The sequence below is a fragment of the Saccopteryx bilineata genome, chromosome 1, assembly GCF_036850765.1.
Source record: "Saccopteryx bilineata isolate mSacBil1 chromosome 1, mSacBil1_pri_phased_curated, whole genome shotgun sequence".
Taxonomy (NCBI): Eukaryota; Metazoa; Chordata; class Mammalia; order Chiroptera; family Emballonuridae; genus Saccopteryx; species Saccopteryx bilineata.
In genome coordinates this window covers 406,293,298-406,312,702 of record NC_089490.1, presented here as the reverse complement: position 1 = coordinate 406,312,702, position 19,405 = coordinate 406,293,298, and the positions used below count along the sequence as shown (strand labels likewise).

The window sequence follows — 19,405 nt, the reverse complement described above, 5'->3', positions numbered from 1 at the left end:
CCAGCAGGCGGGCAGCCTGCGCCGAGTCACAGCCGGGCCTGCGGGCAGCAGGCAGCGCGGAGGGTCAGCTGGAGGCTTCCGGTCCTCCCTGTGGGAGCCGCTGTTTGTGGGGTTTCCCCAGCACCTCCCTGGCTGGCCTGCCTGCCTCCGTCCCCAAACTTTTGTTTTTCATGCAAGGCTCCTGGGGCAGGGCAGCCACTGTTTGGGACCCGCTGGGCTTCCTGCGGCCGTCCAGCTGTCCAGCCCTTTCTGTGCGCTCTCCCGGTGCTGGGCCTGGCCTCAGGCGGGGGTGGGCAGAACGCACAGGTCTTCTCAGGGTGCACGCTGGCCCCCCACCCCCGGACGGAACCCCAGCCCTCTGTCGGGGCCTTGCGCCGTTTTGGAAGCGATAGGCCATGTGCTGTTCTTGCCCAAGAGGGTGGGCTGGCTGTCCCACTTCTCCTCTCAAGGAGAGCTGGCCGGCTAGGTTTGTGGGGCACCCCGTTTCTGAGACACTCAGCAGGCGTGCCCGGAGCCCCCAACACGACGGCCGGGGCTCCCTGAGCTGACTTAAGTGCACACCCCCACATCTCTTTCCTAAGCTCAGGCTGGAAAACGGGGGTGGGGGCAGAGGGGGAGCACCCCAGTCAGCTGGAGCGGTGGGGATGGGGGACCCCTCCTCGGCTGTGAACCGGAGTGGGTGCAGTGGGGGGGGCTGGAGCCGCAGGGGCCTCTGTCAGAGGGAGTGCACCCCGGACAGCCGGAGCGGTGGGGATGGGGGACCCCTCCTCTGTGGGGATGGGGGACCCCTCGGCTGTGAACCGGAGTGGGTGCAGTGGGGGGGGCTGGAGCCGCAGGGGCCTCCGTCAGAGGGAGTGCACCCCAGGCAGCTGGAGCGGTGGGGACGGGGGACCCCCCCCTCCGCTGTGAACGGGAGTGGGTGCAGTGGGGGGGGCTGGAGCCGCAGGGGCCTCTGTCAGAGGGAGTGCACCCCGGACAGCCGGAGCGGTGGGGATGGGGGACCCCTCCTCTGTGGGGATGGGGGACCCCTCGGCTGTGAACCGGAGTGGGTGCAGTGCGGGGGGGGGGAGCTGGAGCCGCAGGGGCCTCTGTCAGAGGGAGTGCACCTCTGGACCGCATTCCTGGGTGACAGGCCTGTGATGGATGGCAGGGAGCTGAGATGCTGGGGGCTGTCCTGGCCTATGGGCCCGTCCGTCCGGTGCTGGGGAGCCACAGCCTCACCACCGGCCTCAAGCTCCCAGCGAGGGCTCCCTGGCCAGGGCTCAGCCTGCTGGCGGGGCTCCGACACCCAGCTGGGAGCGAGGGGTCTGGGGCGGCCTGTGGGCGCCCCCGAGGGAAGCGGGGTGGGGTGGGCAGGGTGAGGCCCCAGGTTTCCAGCCCCAGGATGTCCTGCTCCGAGCCAGCGGCCAGGCCATCTGAAATTCCATCTGAGATTCCATTTCCTCCAGATCCCGCCACCCAGGGCCTGAGGTCCCGTCCTCCCCTCCCCTCCCCTCCAGTAGCCTTTATGGTGACAGGATAACATGTCAGCCCTTAGTCCTCTTGTCCCAGCCTCCCCCCTATTATCTGGGTCACTGTCTCAGGCTGGCAGCCCTTTGGGCCGGGGCCGGGCTCGACCCAGATCTCAGGACCCATAAAGTTTGGCCTTAATTAGATTGCTGTTGCATGACAGTACCCACATGCGGGAGGGTCTGATACACTGGGACCCTCTCAACTGTCTGCGGGGCAGGGAAGGGGTCCTGGGAGTGGAGGGGTGACTGTCCCATGGTGTGTGCGTGGGGGGGAGCCGTGCTACGCCTGCCCCGTCCTGGCACCGTGGCAGGGGACCCCATGGTGCCATGATCCCGGACCCCGTGAGAACCAGAGCAGCCTGAGCAGCCAGCCTAGCCTTGACACCCTCCCCCCGCCCCCGCGGCCCCCAGCCCCCCTGGCTTTGTTCCCGCCGGGAAAACAGCCACTTTATCTCGGCCGCCTCCGAACTGCAAACAGCCACGTGTCCCCCGGGGGCCACTCTTGGCACACATGCCCTCTGCCCCGTGTCCCAAGGCTCCCAAGGCGAGGCCCTTCACCTGGAAGGGGGGCTGGGGGCGAGGGTAGAGGGCCTGCAGCAAGGCAGACCCCAGGCTGCAGCTCAGCCCGGGGCGGGGGGGGGGGGACCACCCACGGGGGCCGGAACGGGATGCAGGGGTGGCGGGGGCTGTTGGGGGGATCCAAGACCTGCACCTTAGCTCAACGCCCAACGGGCTCAACCCCGGGGACTCAGGCCGCTGCGGGGAGCTTGGCCTGCGAGGGTGACAGCCTGCAGGGATCCTCCTGGTGGCCCAGAGGCTCTGTCCCCTCCTTCACCCCCCCCCTTTTGGTGACAGAGGTCAGTGAACAATGGAAAACTGTCGCCCCCCAGGACCCACCCACAGCACAAGTGGCACCTCGGGCCTGTCTCAGACCAGCACACAGGGTCACACTGTGTCTCAGGGCATCCTAGGTGGTCCCAAGCCCCAGGAGATGGGTCCCTGGAGAGGCCACCGACCCTCTGTCCCAGGCTTTCTCCGCCGTTCTAGCCTGACTTATCCCACCTGGGCCCCAGAAACCTCTCAGACAGGGGTGTGCACCCTCAGGGTGGCTGATGCAGCAGAGCAGACCCCCCCCCCAGGCCAGTGCGGTCTGGCGCAGCGGGGTGGGAGGGGGTGTGTGGAGGGAGCGCCCCCCTGGATGCCCATGGGGGCGCACACGGCCTGTACCCAGTGCCCGTCCTCCAGCACCTGGCCTCCCCAGGGTCACCATGGCCTGGCAGAGACGGTGCCTTCCCCGCCGAGGGGTTCTGGGAAGCTGGGGCGTCAGGCCACGTCCGACGCCGGCCCCTCCCCAGAGCTCTCACCCCTCTCCTGGCTTCGGGGACGCCCAGCGGGGCCCTCCCTGGTCCCAGGGTGTCACCACGGCTACTCCTCCCGTCCTCCCTTCTGCCCAGTGGCGTGCAGTCCCCAGGATGGTCGGCCAGAGTGTGGGAACAAGGAAGGGGAGGGGTCTCTTTTGACTTCTCTGGGGTCTGTGGAGTGCTGACCCACGTTGGAGGGCTCCCCGAGAACCCGCTCCACCGTGCCCAGCCTGAGACGGATCCCAGAACCCCCTCTGTGCCCCCATCAGCCCACAGACGGGCCTGTGTCCCAGGCCCTCTGAGCCTCTTCCAGAGGGAGGAGGAGGCGGAGCCCAGGCCCGGGGACCCCCACACTCTCCGGTGGAGACACGCCGGGACTCGGGGGCTCAGTGGAGCAGGCGGCACGGGGGCGCAGGGTGGTGGAGCAGCCTCCCCCCCAGACCCCAGAACAGTGGGCCAGTGTGTGGGGCGCCGGGCGGAGGCCATCGGTCCTGCTCCATAAACCCAGCCAGCCGGGCGGGAAGCTGTGGACGGCCCGGTGTTGACACAGGGGTGATATCACCGCCGACCAATGGGGCACTGACGGGGGCTCTGTGTGTGCCGCTCTGTTCCTGTGGGCCCTGCACACACAGGGCGTGATCCAAAAGCCACCTGAATAAACCCAAGGGGCCCCTGCTTCCACTCCCCCCTCCGAGCCCCGTGTCCTGCAGGTCACACCAGACCCATCTGCCTGCCTGTGCGGGCAGGAAGAGGAGGGGGAGGAGAGGAGAGCAGGCCTGCTCCCTCCCCCCACCCCGGACCCCCAAACCCTGTCTCCCCAGCACCCCAGGCCTGGTCTCAGGAGCGCCCGCGCTGTTCCCCCATCGGGGCCCCAGCCCCAGCCGCAGCCCTGCCTCAGCGCCCGGCTGTGAGCCAGCATCGGGTTCCAAGCATCCCACCCACCCCTCTCCGCTCCCTGCTCGGGCCCCAGCCCAGGGAATGGTCTTCCCGCCATCCTTCCTCCCTCCTCCCACCCTCCGGGCTGCATACCAGACCCACAGGCTCCAAGCTGCTGCGGCATGTCACCCCCACCCTCCCGCCCCCCTGCCCCGTGGCGGAGGGGGGCAGCCTCCCTTCCCTTCCCTTCCCGCGTGCGGGCGCACGGGGGGCTGTGCAGGGAAGGGGCAGCGTTTGTCCAGCTCTAACGTCCTAATCTGCCACACCCTCCTCTCTGGCTGCAGCTCCTGGGGCGCCCCCCCTTCCAGCCTAACCTCCAAGTCTGTGTGTGTGTTTCTGCAACGTGGGGGGACCCACCACCGCCTGGACCCCTTGCCCCACACGGCCCTGGGGGTCGGAACGGTGCCCCCCACACGGCCCTGGGGGTCGGAACGGTGCCCCACACACGGCCCTGGGGGTCGGAACAGTGCCCCCCACACGGCCCTGGGGGTGGGTACGGTGCCCCCCACACGGCCCTGGGGGTCGGAACGGTGCCCCCCACACGGCCCTGGGGGTCGGAACGGTGCCCCCCACACGGCCCTGGGGGTCGGTACGCTGCCCCCCGCCGCCTTCTCAGCCCCCCTCCCCGTCCGTCCTGCCCAGTGGGCCCCTCCAGGACGCAGGCACCAGGGGCCCGGCATGTGGAGGCAGGCTCTCGGGGGAGAAGCGGGGACCGGGGCCCCCCGCGTTTGGCGCCCATGCCTGTTTACTGGTTCAGCCTCGGGCCCTCGCCGCGCCCCCGTGGGCCGGGGCGGCCCGCCCGTGTCCGGCCAGGTGTTCAGTGATGGAGCGCGGCTCCAGGGAGGACAAGGGACTCAGTGTCTACTTTATGCGAGCACGGTGCTGACAAGGAACAGAATATCCGCAGTGACCGCTTCCAGGAAACGGCCGGCGCGGGCGGGGGGCGGGGGCGCCCACACGCAGGCCCCTTCCCAGCAAGCCGACCTGCAGGTGGGCTTCCAGGAAGGGGCCCCCCGCTGGTGCCCCTCACCCCTGGAGGAGGGCCAAGCGTGTCACCAGGTGCAGGCTGGGGAGAGGTCCGGGGAAGGGAGGGAAGGGGCAAGGCAGGCAGGGAGGACAGGCAGGAAGGAGAGGTGGGAGAGATGGGGGGCGGCCTGGGCTGCAGCCTGGCGTGGTCAGCACGGCCTGGCCCGCCGGGAGCCATAGCTGGTCCACGCTCCTTCTCAAACTTTCTTTCCCAACTTCGGGGACCATACCGTCTCTGCTGGGCCCCTGGCTCTCTGGTGCTTGTCAGATACGACCCACTGGAGGTCCCTGACACCCAGGGGAGACGAGGGCCCGCGGGGAGAGACCAGCCTGGGCCCCGGTCAAGGCTCACGCCGGCGGCGGAAGCTCCCGGCCTCGTGTGGGCAAGGGCCACCTGCAGCCCTCACTCACCCCGGGCCCTCGGCCCCTCCACTCTGGGCTCAGATGTCACCCCAGCTCCGAGGGGGTGAAGCTGCTGTCCGCCTGGGAGCCCGGGGTGGCACGGAAGCCTTTGTGAAGTCAGACCCCAAGCCTCCCGTTAGGCCTGTGTGAGGGAGTCCTGGTCCTTTGTGTGGTCAGGATCTTTTCATTCTTTTCCCCGTCCTCATTCAGTGGGTTCACCAGTGTTCTGACTCCACCACGCCCCCCAAACCGTCCGTCCTTCCCACCTGAAAGTGGGCGCCTAGGTCATGAAATCCAGGCCACAGCACGAACCCAGACAAAGGCACAAGACACCCAAGACGGCCAGGCTCAGATGTCCACCCTCCAGGGGGACACTGGTCCCGCTGGGGCTGGGCCACACAAAAGTCAGCGGGCCCCACAGAGCGCTTCCCAGCAGGACTGGGACCCACAGCCGTGCCTTCAGCAGGGGAGTGCGGTTAGAGAACCCGGAACGGGCACCCTCGGTCACAGCCAGAACCCCACGGCTGTGCCACACACGGCCAGGGCAGGGAGGTCCCTCGTGCTGCACACGGGGCCGCGGGGGCCGGGCACAGACACACGCGTGCACACACACACACACACACACACACGGATAGACACGGAGAAACACAAGGACAGAAACGTGAACAGGCCCGTGCACACACAGGCATTAGGTCCCGTTTTCCGGATAATTTGGCCTGCTCAGCCTGACCCTCCAGTCACACAGCCCTGGCGCTGGGGACAGGGGGACAGGGGTCCAGGTGTGACAGCCCGGCTTGGCTTTTTTGTGTGTGTGCTGGGAGCCCAGCAGGGGTGGAGAGTGTGGCCGGGACCCTTGGGAACTGTCCCGGGCGGGGTCTCACCCAGCATTGGAAACGCCCTCCTCCCAGACTCCCCCACACCGTGTGCCTGCCGCTGGGCCCCCCGCCCCTGCCCCCACTCCCGGGCTGGGGTTTGGGGGTGAAATTCAAGACCCTGTTTGCTTGGTGACACTTAGGGGCATTCTGGAAGTGCCTTTGGGTGGCGTGGCGGGGGCGCCTGGAGCCTGTGTAACGAACGACGAAGCTCTCTCTAAGCCCCTTTTTCTAAAAAGCAGGAAATCGGGTTGGGCCAAAGGTAAACACATTCCAACCTGCAGGCCACAGCTCCTCAGAGCGCTCTGCGGGCGGGGCGGGCTCCTGCCTGTTTTCCCAGCCCTGGGCGAGGCGCGGGGCTCACGACCTGTTTGCAGAGCCAGGCCTTGGCCTGTGGCTTCTCAGCCTCCCCCCACCCCCGCCCCCCGGCCTCAGAGGCCACCCCACACCTCTCCCAGGCTCCCTCCCCGTCCCACCCGCCGAAACCGGCCCTAAAAGCAGAAAAACTTGCACCCCACCGTCTTGTAGACCCTGGCCTGTGCGTTCAAAGGGGGCAGATGGCGGGGTGTGGGGTGGGGTGGGGTGGGGTGTGTGTGTGGGAGCACTGGGGCCCTCAGCATTCGTTCTCATCATCGGTGGGTGTGGGAAGCAACCCCACCCATCCACATTCCAATCGGAGGCACCTTTCTCAGAGGGCCTCAGGGGCCCCAGGTGTCAGTGTGGTGTGACTCTGTCCCCGTGACCCGGAGAGGTCCGTCCGAGAAACCCTGGGGAGGCAGCTCTGCTGACCTCGCAGCCCCGGAGGGCCGCCTGCCCCTTTCCTGGAGGTCTCCCCACGCCCTGCGCGTTCCCCAAACAGGCTTCCAGCACACACTTTCTCCTCTCCCCTCCGACCCACGCCCGCCAACCCAGCGGTGCCCATGCCGCTGTCCCTGGCCAGGGCTCTGCAAACTTCGAGACCCGGTTTGCAAAACTCGCAGCAGAGATGGTGTTTGTAATAAAGGCCCTTGACGGTTCTAACTCTTGACATCTAACGGATGAATTTCTTTGTCCCCCCTACCCCACCCCACCCTGCAAAGCCCACTGGGGTGAGTGGACGGGCCGGCAGCCTGCAGAGGAGGCAGCCTCGCCCAGGAAGGGTGGGTGCCGGGCGCCTGTAACAGCCCCCAGGGACCGTGGGACGTGGGGAACCCCGCGGGCTCCCAGGCCAGACCCTCCCGTGGTGCCTTTGCCCAAATCAGTGCGTCCTGTGGGGACCACTGCCCAGGCTGTCCCTGGACTGTCCCCCTAAGAGAGTACCCAGCCCCCGATGGCCAGCCCGTGTCCCCCCTGTCAGGGGCCGGGAGGGACAAGGGACCCGGAGAGGGGTCTGGAGCCCATGTGGCCGGCCGGACGCAGGGGCCGGCGGGGAGACCCCGGGGAGGTGGGCTGCTGGGGGGTGTTGCTCAGGCTCTGCTCTGGTCTTTATCTGGAGCTCAGGCATTTCCTGGCTCTGAGCACAGGGAGGGGCCAGGACCCCTAAGCTCATTTCCAGCAGCGGCTTCCTCCGGTTCCAAGCCAGCGTCTGCGCGGCCGCGGCCGGGGGGCCCAGGGGCTGGGAGGCCTGGGGCTCCGAGGCAGCGCGCCCGCCCAGCTCGGAGGCCCCCCCACCCCAGCTGTAAAGGAACCAAGGCGGGGGAAGGGCTGCACGTACACCCCACGGCCCTGTGGACCCCCAGCCCCCTCAGCTCCTCCATCCGGTCCTGCCGCCCCCCCCTCCTGGCCCCCCTCCTTCCTCAGCTCTCCCCTCGTCACCCCCTGCTCTGCCTGCCCCCACCCCTCTTCTGTGACTGGTGGGGCCTCCTCCCCCCTCCTGCTCTCTGCAGAGCCATCTCTGTGCCTCCTGAGCACCCCATGTTCCCCCACTCCCCCTCGAGTGAGTCCACACACTAACAGCCTTAAGCCAGGCCTTTGGGACCTGGGCCAAGGGGCTCAGGGAGGCCTGGGGCCTCTTCCACGAGGCACTTTGTGCAGCAGCATGGAGCTTTAGAGACCTCAGTGGGGCCCCAACCCCCTCATGGCTGCGAATTTCCTTCGCCACCTCCCCAGCCCCCCACCCCTCCCTGCAGGGACCCCTCCCCCCGCCCTCATGTCATATAGGACCCTCCCTGCCCGCCCCACCCACCCTGCGCCCCCCTCCCCATCCCTCATGCTCCCCCTCGTTCTTCTGTCTTCTCAGCTCATATGGCTGTGCCCCCCCTCCCCATCCCCTTGTTCCTCATTTCCAAGGGGCACCCCCACCCCACCTCCCCCAGGAAAAAAACCGCTCTGAGACCCAAGTGCTGTAACTGTATTTATTAATGTGGCCAGGGCGTCTGGTGAAGCCCTGGTGAGGAGGGGTACAGGCGAGATGGACGCACAACGCAATGTTTGTGGCCGCTCCCGATGGTCAGAGCGTCCAGACTAGGCGAGGGTGGGGGCAGGGTCCCACTCACTCCGCCGCACCCAGTCACCCCCGGAGAGATGGATGGCAGGGGTGTTGCGGGCGCGGCACACTCGGCAGTTGGCTCACACACGCACACAAGCACACACGCACGCACTCATTGTCGGGGGGGGCTCCAGGCCCGTCCAGGACTCCAAACCAGTGCAAACGACTTATAGTGCAAATTGAGTCAGGGGGTTGGGGGAAACAGAATCCTGGCTGCCTGGAGCCTCCGAGCAAAGGACAGAGAGAGAAGTTAGGAAGGAAAAAAAAAATAGACATAGAAAAGTCTGAAGAAGAAGAGGGGAGGAGGGAGTGTGGTGGTGTTGGGGGGCGCGGCTGGGGGCGGTGGTCTCCCCAGCCTTCAGCAGGGGTGGCTGCTGCTGATGGTGTTCGCCGTGGGGGGCGGTCTCGCCGCGGGGAGGGGCGCTGCCCGCGGCTGGTGGTACTGGTGTCCAGCGATCTCGGTGCCTTCGACTTAACCTGCAGAGGGAAACAGACACGTGGGTGGGTGAGTGGGTGGGGTCCAGGGCGGGCGGGCAGGCAAGCTTCCAGAAAGGGGGGGGAGAGCCCAGGCGTGCCCCCTGCTCACCTTCTGGAGCCGGTTCCTGAGTTGCGTGGTGTAGTGGTTCCGATTGCAGCATCTTCTTGGGTCAGAGCTAGAAGGACTTGAAGAAGCCCGGAGTTCCAAGTCCCAGGCATGAGCTGGGTAGCACCATTTTCTTGTGGGGAGGAGCACAGAGTAAGCGTCACTCAGCTCTGCCCTGTGCGCCCCCCCCGGAGGGGGTGAGGGGCGGGGAGCCGCTCACCTTGTCATCTTGAGGGTTCTTGAGGTCCAGAGAGCAGCGGGTGTGTCGACTCCTTCCAGAAAAGTCAAGGGCACAGAGACTGCTGGGCGCTCTGCGTCCCCGCGGTTCCAGCCAAGAGTGGTTCTATGGGAGAGAGAGAAAAAAAAAAGTAAAAAACAGGAGTCAGGTGTGAGGGGACCACGGTCAGCGGGTCTGGGGGCCACGCCCTGTCCCTGGCACTCACCGGGAAGGCTGGACGGCTCGCTGTCCTCTGCCGCCGTCACACCGGACCATGTCATGTCATTCTGCGCACCTCCTGGCGCCCAGCCTTCGGTGGCTGGTGGGCTCGTCACCCCCACTTAGAGACCTGGCTGTAGGGAGAGTGGAGAGAAGACCCTGGTTGGTGGGCAGAGTTCACACAGGGAGGGAGAGGGCGGGGCAGGGGCGGGGCGGGCCGGAGGATGCTCACCTGGTCTCCGTTCTGAGCGCGGAGGCACCGATCTCTGCTCCGTCCCCGCCCGCAGGCCCGCCTTGGCCACGCGGGCTCTGGAGGCCAGTGCCCCACCTGGATGGCTGCCAGGCTGCCGCGCCTCACCCCTGCCTGCGCCCCGACCTCCCTCCCCCCACTGTCATTCACGCCACCCTGCCCGCCTCTCCTAGCCTGGTCTCGCCTGTACCCTTGACTCCCCTGGATGCTGTAACTGTCTAATCCTGCCAATCCCGGGGGGCTGCATGGCGGAGGCACACAGTGTGACCAGATACGCACTGTGAGCCTTCCCCGTGCCCGCCCCCCGGGACACAGTGCCACGTGGGGACGGCGGCGCGTCCACAGGCTGGGCCCCGGCAGCCTACTTGCTGCGGAAACCTCTGGAGCCCAGACCGGTGGCCGCCGCCGTCCCTGCACCAGGTGGTGTCCTCCCCGCGCACTGCGCCTTCCTGCTCGTCCTCCTGCCTTCGAGGTTCTGGCACGGGCCCCGTGGTGGGAGGCCCGTGCCAGAACCGCTCCTGTGCCTGCTTCTAGATGTGATAACGGTGGGATGAAGTGGTGGCTGGGGACCCTTCTGTGTGTTGAGAGTCCCCGACTGTCAGTCCTGTTTGACCCGGGCTTGGTGTGCTCTCCGCATGCGATGTTATCATGCGGCCCTCGTCCCCACCCTCACTGGCAGCCCTGCCTCGGCTCTTCCTGGCTTTCTCAATGTCCTCTTCCATCCGGGGGCGAGCCCGTGGGGCTCCCCCCGCCCGCCTGCCTGGTCTCAGCTCCCCCTGAGACGATGTCACCTGTGCTGTCCGCTCTGCCTGCCTCCTGTCGCTCTGCCGGGAGGTCAGCCTCTTCCCCTCACGGTCCTTACTCCGCCCCCGACGCCTTCTTGGTGCAGAAGGTCACGAGGGGAAGCAAGTCCGCGAGGGGAAGGGGACTCACCGTGCCCGGCAGACCGCGGTCCTCCTCTGCCTGTGGCTGCCAGCTACGCCACCGCCCAAGCCCGGGCGAACCCCTGTCTCTCTCTCTCTCCACTTTTCCCTCGTCCGCCAGCCGCCACGTCCTGAAACCAAAATTGACCGGGATGAATGTCTGGCTCCCCCTTCTTCCCTCCGCACCCCTAGCGGGGACCCATCACGGATGTCACCCTGCCTCCAGGAGCCCACGCCACACTGCCTCCGCACTCCCGGGACCCCGCCAGCCCCTCAACCGACTGCCGCTCCTGCCAGACTCTGGGTTTCCAAGGTGCTCCTTGGCCCGCGCAGACTCCCCCCGCACCCCCGTCCCCCATCTTCCCCCCGTTACCCCTCGGCTCCCCCGCTCCCCCAGTTCCCCCAGTTCCCCTCGGGCTGCCCCATCGTGCCCCCACCCCCTCCCGCGCCCTGTTCCCCGGCCCTAGCCCGGGCTTTTTCTAACTCGGTCGGCCCCGCCCAGGATTCCCGCCCATGCCCTGCCAACCAATCACAGCGGGGACCGTCCTTGGGACCACCGCCAGGACCACCTCCCGCCCTGGGACGGTCCAGCGCACGTTCCTCACCCGATCCGAAATTCTCCAAAGACAGCCTTCCCTGCACCCTTCCTTTGGCAGCCCCGGGGAAACAGCACTTGGCATTGTTCCCACACGGCCCCCCTCCCTCCTGGGTGGAAGCGAGGGGGGAGGGGGTGCCCTCCGGGCAGACCGCGCGCCACCCGCCCCCACCCGTCCAGCCAGCACCCTGCCCCGTGGATCGAGAGTCCCGGCTAGACCCAGGGACTTGGGGTGGCTCTCAGGACCGCGTCCGCCACCTCGGTGGTGAAGACCACACGTCCACCCTTGGGCCCCGGGGTGCACGGGGAACAGAGGGGTAGGGGGTCGGGGCAGAGGTCAGGACTCGGGTGGAGCTCCGGGAAGCACCAGGGGTTCTGAGCAGAACGGGGCGGACGGCCAGGTCCCAGCTCCAGGGCTGTCTGCTTGACGGGGGTGCTTGCGACTACAGTGGCTTCCACGGGGCAGGCTCCCGCGGGGGTCGGGGCGCGCGGAGTCCCCACAGAGCCAAAGTCCCGTTCTGTGGGTGCGGCAGACCTCCCCTCCACACACACACTGTGCTTCGCGCTCTCGGGCGCACTTGGTGACTACGCCTGACACCTCACGGCTCTGTCCCCACCGCCCCCCGGAGCACCGACAATTCGAGAACGGAACAAAGACCCGAGAGCTCGGTGTCCTCTCCCGGCCGCGCCTGGCCATCTAGTCCCCGAGTGACCGACAGCCTTAGGGGAGGGGGGACTCGGAGTCCTGAGGTCCTTAGGGTGAGCCCACCGAGTCTACGATGTGGGCGTCCTAGGGAGGCCATGCCGAGGCAAGGGACCGGGAGGGAACTCGGCGGGGCCGAGGGCGCCCCGGAGGGGGCTCGGGCGGGTCCTCTGTTCTTCGGACTCTGCGCTGGCGTGTGGGCAGGCTGCCGCCCCAGCAAAACCCGACACCAAACCTTTGTCATGGTGGAACCCACGATTCACTGTGGAAAAACTCAGACTTAGTCGTGTGTGGACCTCAGAGTTAGGACAAGACAGATCCCCGCGTTTGGCGCTAAGCGGACTCCAAAGCGGGGACCTCAGCTGGGTCTGCCACCTGGCGGCCACGGCTGTCTCCACACGCACCACAGAGAACGCGCGACTCAGCTGCGATCGGCTCAGGGCGTTGGAGCCCAAGCAACGGGGAAGACCCCGGCATCCTCCTGAGTTGGGTGGGGGGGTCCCCAGGACCCTGTGCCACCGGAAGAGGCTCCCTGGGGAGGTCTCCCCCTGAGATCGAGCCCCATAGACATCCAGGCATGGGGATCCCCCAGAGTGCCCCAAATATTCCCTCTTGTCGCCCCAAGTTCAGTGTTTTAGTGACTGAGATGGGATGGCGTGAGGTAGCTTATTCGTCTCCATAGGGACTCTCATAAGTCACCGCAGTACTGGGTCAGGGTGGACCCGGGACGCCGCGCGGGCGAACCTGGGGACCGTGAGAGGGCAGACCCAGGACACAGCACGGGCAAACCTGAGGACTCCGGGAGAGAGGACCCGGACGCCGCGCGGGAGAACCTGGGGACTCTGGGCGGGATGACCCGGGACGCCACACGGGAGAACCTGGGGACACTAGGCAGGAAACAGGACGCCGCACGGGCGAACCTGGGGACACTAGGCGGGATGACCCGGGACGCCGCGCGGGCAAACCTGGGGACACTAGGCGGGATGACCCGGGACGCCGCGCGGGCGAAACTGGGGACACGGCGGGAAACAGGATGCCGCGCTGGAGAACCTGGGGACACTAGGCGGGATGACCCGGGACGCCGCGCGGGCGAAACTGGGGACACTAGGCGGGATGACCCGGGACGCCGCGCGGGCGAAACTGGGGACATGGCGGGAAACAGGATGCCGCGCTGGAGAACCTGGGGACACTAGGCGGGATGACCCGGGACGCCACGTGGGCGAAACTGGGGACACTAGGTGGGATGACCCGGGACGCCACGCGGGTGAACCTGGGGACTCTGGGCAGGATGACCCGGGACTCCACGCGGGCGAAACTGGGGACACGGCGGGAAACAGGATGCCATGCAGGAGAAACTGGGGACACTAGGCGGGATGACCCGGGACGCCGCGCGGGCGAACCTGGGGACACTAGGTGGGAAACGGACGCTGCATGGGCAAAGTTGGGGACTCGGGGCAGGAAGACCCGGGACGCCGCGCGGGCGAACCCTCGGCTGCTTCGGGCGGTAATGTACGAGTCGGCACTGCCACCTCGCGGCCACTGTGGTCTCCGAAACCGCAATGGACAAGACAGCACAGAGGCGTGCAGAGGGCCTGTGAGAATCTTTCTAAGACCCGTGTGGACAACCCCGAAAGGCTCTTGCTCTCGGCCAAGTGACCCCAGGCACCCAGTGCTGCCGTAGGTCTGATGGAGAGGTTACCACGTGAACTTGAGCTCCCTGTCACTCAGGCGCCCTGTCATGGCCCCGTCACCTCAGGACATCTCAATTCCCAAGTGTCACCCATGCCCCTGGCTTTGGGGACACTGGGCCATGATTCTTGGGTGCTGTTGGGATTTCACTCCCAGCAGTGCGTGGGCTCCAGGGCTGACCCAGGCGCTCCGGTCGGGAAATGGGCCTCCACTCGTTCTGATCCCAGAGCACGCCGCGGGGACTGGACCCCTGCCTCAGCACAGGACCCCCAAACTTCAACAATTCCCCCTGGACTCTGGGGTGCCCTCTGCACCCACAGTAGCAGCTGCACTCAGGCGGGCAGGCGATCCGAAGAATCTTTTACAGCAGAACCGGGAGGAGGCGTCACGCCCAGGTGTTTAGCATCTCAAACACCTGTGAATAGAGATGTTAATGTCTGGCCACCTAGGCTCTGAGGGGCTCCGAGTCTTTCCTTTGAAGGCAGATTCCAGCTAAAGAAAAGCCTGGGGGTGGGGGTGGGGGCTGTCCTGGGTGAGCGTGTGCACGGGCTGGATGTAGCCCCTCTGGTGCACTGCGACCCGTGATACGAGTTCCACACCAGGGCACTGTCCTCTGTGGAGGTGGATCCCTGACTGTGGGGCTGTGGATATGACCTGATCTGGGGCTTGGGGTCCCTCGGGTGAGTGCCCATCTCCCAGACGACTCTCGTGGACCGCTGTGGTACCAGATCTGCATGGACCCGGGACGTGGCACGGGCGATCCTGGGGACTCTGGGCGGGAAGACCCGGGATGCTACGCGGGTGAACCTCGGACAGGGGGCGGACTGACTGAGGACGCTAGGCGGGCGAACCAGGTACACCAGGTGGGCAGTCCCAGAACGTGCACGGGCAAGCCAGGGACACAAGTCGAAGTGACCCGGGACATAGCGCGGGTGAACCTGGGGACTCTGGGCGGGAAGACCCGGGACACTCCGCGGGCGAACCCTCGGCAGCTTCGGGCGGTAATGTGTGAGTCAGCAGTGCCACCTCGCGGCCACCGTGGTCTCCAAAACCACAGTGCAGAAAACAAGAAGAACAGCACTGAGGCAGAGGGCCTGTGAGGATCTAAGACCCATGTGGACAACCCCGAAAGGCTCTTGCTCTCGGCCAAGTGACCCCCCAGCACCCAGTGCTGCCGTAGGTCTGATGGAGAGGTTACCACGTGAACTTGAGCTCCCTGTCACTCAGGCGCCCTGTCATGGCCCCGTCACCTCAGGACATCTCAATACCCAAGTGTCACCCATGCCCCTGGCTTTGGGGACACTGGGCCATGATTCTTGGGTGCTGTTGGGATTTCACTCCCAGCAGTGCGTGGGCTCCAGGGCTGACCCAGGCGCTCCGGTCGGGAAATGGGCCTCCACTCGTTCTGATCCCAGAGCATGCCGCGGGGACTGGACCCCTGCCTCAGCACAGGACCCCCAAACTTCAACGATTCCCCCTGGACTCTGGGGTGCCCTCTGCACCCACAGTAGCGGCTGCACTCAGGCGGGCAGGCGATCCGAAGAACCTTTTGCAGCAGAACCGGGAGGCCGCCTCACGCCCAGGTGTTTAGCATCTCAAACACCTGTGAATAGAGATGTTAATGTCTGGCCACCTAGGCTCTGAGGAGCTCCGAGTCTTTCCTTTGAAGGCAGATTCCAGCTAAAGAAAAGCCTGGGGGTGGGGGTGGGGGCTGTCCTGGGTGAGCGTGTGCAGGGGCTGGATGGACCCCCTCTGGTGCACTGCGACCCGTGATACGAGTTCCACACCAGGGCACTGTCCTCTGTGGAGGTGGATCCCTGACTGTGGGGCTGTGGATATGACCTGATCTGGGGCTTGGGGTCCCTCGGGTGAGTGCCCATCTCCCAGACGACTCTCGTGGACCGCTGTGGTACCAGATCTGCATGGACCCGGGACGTGGCACGGGCGATCCTGGGGACTCTGGGCGGGAAGACCCGGGATGCTACGCGGGTGAACCTCGGACAGGGGGCGGACTGACTGAGGACGCTAGGCGGGCGAACCAGGTACACCAGGTGGGCAGTCCCAGAACGTGCACGGGCAAGCCAGGGACACAAGTCGAAGTGACCCGGGACATAGCGCGGGTGAACCTGGGGACTCTGGGCGGGAAGACCCGGGACGCTCCGCGGGCGAACCCTCGGCTGCTTCGGGCGGTAATGTGTGAGTCAGCAGTGCCACCTCGCGGCCACCGTGGTCTCCAAAACCACAGTGCAGAAAACAAGAAGAACAGCACTGAGGCAGAGGGCCTGTGAGGATCTAAGACCCATGTGGACAACCCCGAAAGGCTCTTGCTCTCGGCCAAGTGACCCCCCAGCACCCAGTGCTGCCATAGGTCTGATGGAGAGGTTACCACGTGAACTTGAGCTCCCTGTCACTCAGGCGCCCTGTCATGGCCCCGTCACCTCAGGACATCTCAATACCCAAGTGTCACCCATGCCCCTGGCTTTGGGGACACTGGGCCATGATTCTTGGGTGCTGTTGGGATTTCACTCCCAGCAGTGCGTGGGCTCCAGGGCTGACCCAGGCGCTCCAGTCGGGAAATGGGCCTCCACTCGTTCTGATCCCAGAGCACGCCGCGGGGACTGGACCCCTGCCTCAGCACAGGACCCCCAAACTTCAACGATTCCCCCTGGACTCTGGGGTGCCCTCTGCACCCACAGTAGCGGCTGCACTCAGGCGGGCAGGCGATCCGAAGAACCTTTTGCAGCAGAACCGGGAGGAGGCGTCACGCCCAGGTGTTTAGCATCTCAAACACCTGTGAATAGAGATGTTAATGTCTGGCCACCTAGGCTCTGAGGGGCTCCGAGTCTTCCCTTTGAAGGCAGATTCCAGCTAAAGAAAAGCCTGGGGGTGGGGGTGGGGGCTGTCCTGGGTGAGCGTGTGCACGGGCTGGATGTAGCCCCTCTGGTGCACTGCGACCCGTGATACGAGTTCCACACCAGGGCACTGTCCTCTGTGGAGGTGGATCCCTGACTGTGGGGTCTGCAGCTATGACCTGATCTGGGGGTAGGGGAGGCTCGGGCGAGCACCCCGTCTCCCTCATGACTATACTGACCGCAGCGGCCCCAGGCCTCGTTGGACCAGGGACTTGGGGTGGGTGAACCCCGGCCTCAGCTGCCTTGGGCGGCACGGGCGAATGGTGCTGCCACCTCGCGGACGTCGCTGCACCTAACGGGCTGGGACCCAGTGCCCACGGGAGAGTGCCGAAATCCTCCTGCGCTCCGTTCCGCAAAGCAAACCCCCAGGACCCTGTGCTGCGGGAGCTGTGTGCCTCTGGTCCTGGGCTACCCTGTCCCTGGACTAGTCCAGGGCTCTCTGCGATGGCCGCCTCAGGACACGGGGTCCCCTTGCACCTCCAGTTATCTGCTGGAAACTTCCCCGAGGCCCCTGGCGCGGGAGCCAGGTCAGAAGTGCCCGTCGTCCCTGTGATTGGGTTCCCAGCAGCATGTGGGCTCCGCGGGTACAGATGTGTCCCTTGTCCTTCCAGCCACTGTGCCAGGATCCCCAGGTCCTCCTGGTGCGGATCCCCCCCCCCCCCGAGAGCTGGGCCTCGTGCCGTGCACACACTGTGGGGTGTCGGGGGGACCCAGTGAGCCGCTGCCAGTGCTGCACAGTGTGGGGTGAGCTTTGAGGACCCATGAGGCCAAGCTGGCCCACGCCAGGCACGGGAATGTCGGGTGGCTAGGTGCTGTGCCCAGTGTGTGGGCCAGAACCAGCACGGGTGGGAGCTGGGTCCCAGGGTACGAGGACAGGGCCTGGCCAGGGCGCACTGTCTCAGACAGAAACTCTTTCTCCCCTCCCCTGCCTCCCCCGTGCCCTGGGTGTCTGAGCTTTGCCAGTTGCAATGGGCATCTCACCAGGGCCTCTGTCTCCGTCACCGCAGCGTCCCCGGAGCGCTGAGGAGGCGGCGGCCCCAGGACCCCTCCTGCGTGGAGGGAGGCTGCCTCCCAGGCCTTGGTGGCTTCATCCTGTGCCCCCCACCTTGGCATGGGCCCCCCTCTGGGGCTGTTCCTGACACCTGTGTCCGAGATTGGATCAGGCCTATCGCCAAACCTGTAAGAAGATGACCACAGGTGTTTAGAGCACAACCATCCTGCACATCCTGGGATGGAGGGGCCGTGTGGGCTCTGCTCGGCCACTGGACAGGTGTGCGTCCATGTGCCATCCATCCCCGGGGGCGACGCCTCTGGCCTGCAGGGCCCAGAGAGAAGTGCTCGTGTGTGACGGTGACGTCCAAGGGACCCTCCAGCCCAGGGGTCCCCAAACTACGGCCCGCGGGCCGCATGCGGCCCCCTGAGGCCATTCATCCGGCCCCCGCTGCACTTCCGGAAGGGGCACCTCTTTCATTGGTGGTCAGTGAGAGGAGCATATTGACCATCTCATTAGCCAAAAGCAGGCCCATAGTTCCCATTGAAATACTGGTCAGTTTGTTGATTTAAATTTACTTGTTCTTAAGACTATACTTTCAGGGATCATTTCTATAGTTTGTTAAATTTACTTGTTCTTTATTTTAAATATTGTATTTGTTACCGTTTTGTTTTTTTACTTTAAAATAAGATATGTGCAGTGTACATAGGGATTTTTTTACAGTTTTTTTTATAGTCCGGCCCTCCAATGGTCTGAGGGACAGTGAACTGGCCCCCTGTGTAAAAAGTTTGGGGACCCCTGCTCCAGCCCCTTTGACGCAGGGGGAGGGGAGGGGAGACTGTGACACCGAGACCCCTCCCACCGTGGCCCCTGGAGGTGAGGCGGGGCGCACAGAGGACCTCTTTGAGGCTGTCACTGGGCAGGTACAGGGGTGGCCATCGGGTGCATTGTAGGCTTCACCGAGGATCCGGGAATGGCCCCCAGAAATCCAAGTGAGGGGAGGGGCCCGGGCTCTGTTAAAAGCTCAGGAGGAGATAAGGCTGTGATCCCTCGAGCCGCCCGGACCACCAGCGTGTGCCAGGGATGTGCCACCCTGGAGGGAAACAGGCATACGGCCCTGCCTGGAGCCCCACCATCTTCAAAGAGCACCCCCGAGCCAGGAGGGGAGTCGGGAGGGGCAGGAGCCCTGGGGGGGCCGGGCGTGGCTCAGCGTGGAGAGAGGAGGGCTTCCAGACAGGGACAGGGCTGCGTGTCACAGGCCACAGGACATTCCGGAGGACAGCGGCTGGCACGGAGTGTGGGACCAGGGCGGTGGGGACAGTGTGGGCTGCCCACACACAGCCACTCACTCCCACCCAGCGCAGTGGCCCCGAGCCAGGCCAGCAAATCCCGGGACACCTGGACGTAGGGACCACTTGTGCTGACATCACAGTGGGCAACCCCTCCGTCCACGGCCCCAAACCCAGCTGCCACCCCCCCATACCTTGCTTGCCCTCAGTGTCCCTTTCCTAGAAATGGCTCCTCTGCCGGACTCATCACTCTGCCACTCACCCTCCGAATCCAGTCAGAACGAGAGGGTCACCGCGACCTCCTTGAGCGAGTCCATACCCCACCCCCCCGCCGCTCACCCCTCCCCCATCCTGCCAGCCCCAAAGCCACACCCATCCGTCAGTCTGCAGGACTTAGGGACAGCCTCCCACCTGCCCTGACTCGCCACCTGGAGCTCTCGCCTCTTCAGACCACACCTG

General features: G+C 65.8%; 1 protein-coding gene and 1 long non-coding RNA gene across 2 annotated transcripts in view; one reads left to right on the top strand and one right to left on the bottom strand.

Moving 5' to 3' along the window:
• The window catches only part of MRPL23 (mitochondrial ribosomal protein L23), a 177,358-nt gene that overhangs the window by 36,309 nt on the left and 121,644 nt on the right, over positions 1-19,405 (top strand). The window lies entirely within an intron of this gene.
• LOC136319063 (uncharacterized) lies at positions 8,428-11,115 on the bottom strand. The gene is made up of 5 exons (XR_010728174.1): positions 9,827-11,115; positions 9,602-9,728; positions 9,379-9,501; positions 9,162-9,291; positions 8,428-9,052 (listed from the first exon to the last, which is right to left on the bottom strand). It is a non-coding gene; the product is annotated as an uncharacterized lncRNA (long non-coding RNA).